This window comes from Capra hircus, chromosome 17 (assembly GCF_001704415.2).
Source record: "Capra hircus breed San Clemente chromosome 17, ASM170441v1, whole genome shotgun sequence".
Classification (NCBI taxonomy): Eukaryota; Metazoa; Chordata; class Mammalia; order Artiodactyla; family Bovidae; genus Capra; species Capra hircus.
In genome coordinates this window covers 44,259,849-44,264,604 of record NC_030824.1, presented here as the reverse complement: position 1 = coordinate 44,264,604, position 4,756 = coordinate 44,259,849, and the positions used below count along the sequence as shown (strand labels likewise).

Below are 4,756 nucleotides of genomic sequence, written 5' to 3'. Positions count from 1 at the left end.
GATGGCAGCCCACCAGGCTCCCCCATCCCTGGGATTCTCTAGGCAAGAACACTGGAGTAGGTTGCCATTTCTTTCTCCAAAGCATGAAAGTGAAAAGTGAAAGTGAAGTTGCTCAGTCCTGTCCGACTCTTCGCGACCCCATGGACTGCAGCCTACCAGGCTCCTCCATCCATGGGATTTTCCAGGCAAGAGTACTGGAGTGAGTTGCCATTGCCTTCTCCCTAAACTGTATTAGCAGATTATAAAATGAGATCATCAAACCTGAATACATTTCATAAAGTGAATTAGCTTTCTCAAAGTTCTGTGTGGTAGATTACTTCCAAAAATACTTATCTTTTTGTTTTCACACTTGTATTAATTATCTATAACTGTGTAACAAAATACCCCGGAACTTAGCAACCTAAAACAATATACATTATGTTACATATTTTCTCCAACTTAGGAACCTGTGAGCCAAGATAGGAGGAGAGAAGAAGCTATCATTTCTCCTCTTTACTCTCTCACTTTTCCTTCTTTGGGCACTAAGTGGTTGTGTTCTCTTCTTCATCCTACTCTAAATTTTCCCTAAAAGGACCTATTGGCATTTAAAGAAATTATGCATAGAGGAAAGGAAAATACTCTGACCTTTCAAAAATTTACACTGAATTGTAGGTTCTAAAATATCACTGTATATCACACTTATAGTGGGACTATCTGGAGTTCAAATGATACATGATGTTTGACATGAGTTGCCTCACATCGTTTCCCGGGGTCTCTAGGAACAAATTTTGTTATTTTCCCAATTCTCGATTTTTTAAATTTTCTTAGACCTATTCAGCAACTGGTAAAATCTCTAATCACATCCTTAATCCATGGACTGAGACTATTATTTATGAAAGAGCCAAATGGAAATCCCAAGAATTTCTTCCTACCAGACTAGTAACAACACTTAATACATTATCTTTGTGGAGTTTCAAAGATCAGTGCCACCATCAAAGACTTAAGAATGTCAAGAACAGCCCAAATCCAACTTATCTTGCATCAGGCCTGGGCACAGGTTGATGGATCATGGATATTAATGAGTGGGAATTGTGATAAACTTAATCACTGGGGACTCCAGTTGTGGGTACCAGTTATAATAGCACCAAGTACCTGGTCATCTTTTTCAAGTATTAAGAAGACACCAGAAGTAATTTGCTTTCACTTACAGAGACAAAAGTAAAAAGTCACTCTTATTTTTGTAAAAATAAAAATACAAAATAATAATATGTCATCATTCTTGCTCCTTGCCATAATGTAATCTCCCTGGTATCCAATAAACTATTATTGTGGTTCACTTCATTGAGGATATAATGTGAAACTGTTGATAAGGAATTAACAAATTCAAGGATCCCTTAAAATATGTGCATGCTTAAGCTAGAAAATAAACCTATGAAACTGCTAAAGCCTTCAATACTGATGAACTGTTTAGAGGTTCAGTGGTCTCTGACATGTCAGAATATCCACGCTAAAGTGAAAAAAACACATAGTTATGTGTTTTGAAATTCTTCTAATCAAGAAATGGGTCAAATGTATGGTGAGCATATTGAATGTGGGGACAGTATGTATAACACATGGAGTATTTCTCTGACCTAATTACTAAAGAATTGATAAGACTCATTTTTCACTGAAGCTTAAAACAAAAGAATGCCAGGCAACATGTCTGGACTTTTATTCCAGTTAGCCTTGTGAACAAATATGGATAGATCCAGTGATACCTGGAGTGCCTATTTGTAAAACAGGATACTGTATAGAGTGATTCTCAAGTCCTATTGAAAGAATTATAGTGCAGTCCCTTAGGGATTTGAGGTCAAGCAGTGCTTTTTTTCCTGGGTAGTTATTTTTCTGCGAGAGAAAGATTCCTCTTCCTGTCCGTTTCCTAGTTGTCAAGAGTCTGGCTTCTGTCTAGAAATAGGTCATTCGTGGTTACCACTGACTGGTGTAGAGTGTAGGTTACTGAGGAAGCAATGCTTTTACTAGGGGAAACAAATGTTCCATTGAATTGGAACCAAGAACTGGAACCGTATAACTTGAGGCTCCCCTGCCACAGTATCTATAGGTAAAGAAGTAGATAACTGTATTAGATGAGATGATTGATTCCAACCTCAAAGGGACCTTTTGGGATCCCTAAGACACAGTGGGGACAGGGATAAGCATGTCTGAAACTCAGAAAGTTTTCTAGGGCACAGGGTCAACAGTATGACGACAGGAAGAATAGTGCAACCCAACAATGGCAGAGGTGCTTTGAAACCCAAGCCATTTGGGAATGAAACTTTGACTACGTTATCTGATAAAGAACTCTGACCATTTAAGGTGCTGGATGAGAACAAAGAAAATAGGTGATTTTCTAGTGGGAGAGGAAGTTCTGATAACAAGCTCTACCTCAATGACCTTTCACACAAAGTTTAAGTATGTGTATTATTTTATTTCATGATTAATCAATATCTATTGCTCTATCTATCTACATTTTACCCTTCCATTTTATTTCTTTATGATTCTACGTCAGCAGTAGTGGCTAATTCCAAAATTTAGTCTCTAACTTACAGAATATACAAAAGTGGGGTTTTGATTAAACTGAAAGAATTAATAGCACCTAAAGATGAATATGGTGACTATGCTTCTCTCATTTTTGGAGAAAGTATAAGGGATTCTTTGCTCTCAGTAGCTTTGTGCTAATCAGAAACAGCCCACCCTCTTTCATAATAATTTATAATTCTCAATTCCAAAATTTCTTTGTCAAGTGTCTTATAGGGAAACACAGGAGAAACTGTCTTTTTTCCTGTTGTACTCAGGTTATTTTCCTGCTTCTGGCTATTTATTTAATGTGGTTTCCTCCAAAATGGCCCTAATATATTTTATGTTGAGTTTTCTGTTGTCACTGTTTCTTTGTTTTGTACAGGTGGCAAGATTGTTACAGTTTTAATTTCCATGGCAATAAATGATGCGATGATTAGTGGAATATATGGTTATCCAAAATAAAGTTCTCAAATCCCAATCCTTCTTAAAGCTGTGTAACTTTATGAAAAATCCTAGTCAGTCAGAGCTAACTATAGGTGATATAATATCTTTAACAAGAGAAGGGAAAGCTTTCTTTTCCCTTTTTCTCCTTAGTTCAGCTGTAATATGAACTTGAAGTAAAGCTGTTCTGAAGCTTGTGGCAAAAGCAGAACATCTCAGGAATATAGAGGTGGAGGTAAAAGATAGAAGGAAACTGAGCCTCGGATACATCATGCTTGGATTTGCAAAAGAGGGAAAAATATTGTCTTGCTTAAGCCAATGTTATTGTAGGTATCTCCACAAACATCCAGAGAAACAACTACTAAATACATCTACATAATTTAGTTTAGTTCTCATAAACTACTACTAACAATACAAGTAAATCCTTTAATAATATGAATTGGGCTTCCCTGGTGGCTCAGAGGGTAAAGCGTCTGCCTGGAATGCAGGAGACCCAGGTTCAATCCCTGGGTCGGGAAGATCCCCTGGAGAAGGCAATGGCAAGCCACTATAGTACTCTTGCCTGCAGAATCCCATGGAGGGAGGAGCCTGGTAGGCTACAGTCCATGGGGTCACAGAGTCGGACACGACTGAGCGACTTCACTTTCACTTTCTACTTCTAAGCCAAATTAAAACAGCTAGTCAGTTTACATCCTCTCTCTCCTTTCACCAAAATTTGGACTACTGTTACTGAAGGCAGTCTGGACCATGTAGGATTTTTCCCTTTGCTACTTGCTACTACTTGCAATAACCTTGTCACAAGAAAGATAGAATAGTAGATTGACCACAATAAGCCTTAGGCAGTAGGGGTGTGTGTGTGTGTGTGTGTGTGTGTGTGTGTGTAAGAGAAGGAAAAAGATAAAGGGAAGGATAAGACCTATTTTGGATTATTAGTAAAGAATGACCAAAATAATGACTTGCTTATTTTCAGTATTATTGGTAAAGATGAAAAGCCTAACACTAACTTCCAGTTGAATATCATAGAATTAATAAAAGATTTTATACACATAAGATCATTTGAAACATCTAAATGTGTAGAAGTAGTTAGTGATTGTCAGTGATAAATTATTTTGCCATGTAGCTGTCTATATATATTTCAGTCTTTTTCCTTCAGTGTCATGATAATTCTCTTCTACTTCAGAAAGTGGGAGAAAGTATTATTTTCAGTGGCTAGAATTAAAAAGATTAACACTCTAGGTCAGGTCTCCATGATTAATTATAGCAGAACAAATGTAATAGTCACCATATGAGGGTTTCTGGACATAAATTGCCAATTTATGAAAATGTTTTCAGGAATAAAAACACTTAAAATTCTACCTGCATGCTTTTTAAACATTGGGTTTTAAAAACTGATTTCATATTCAAGGGTTGAAGCCTTTGTTTATATGTCATCATTATTAGTATTGCCTGAGAAATGTAATTTTTATGTATCACAAGGTCAAAAAATAGCTGGAAAAGATGCTAACTTGTAAAGGATAAAATAAAAAGTACTCAGGAGAAATAAAGTAAGCGATCTATTAGCACACAGAGAACTACACTTTTCTGGGGAGGTTTTTTTTTTTTTGTATTTCACTTATAAGATATAATCAAATATGGTTTCCTCACTAGGCTCATCATTAATGGTGCTCATTCAGCTCTGACTAATGAGAACTATAAGCCTTTGTTGATTAGATCATTGTATTAGTATCACTGAAACATATTTATGATATAAAAAGTAATAAAAATAAGGATTTTTTGTCTT

The 4,756-nt window shown here is 36.3% G+C and overlaps 1 non-coding gene across 1 annotated transcript; it reads left to right on the top strand.

The window, feature by feature from the left end:
• On the top strand, nt 3,423–3,494 carry TRNAS-GGA. Its single transcript has one exon. It is a non-coding gene; the product is annotated as a tRNA-Ser (tRNA).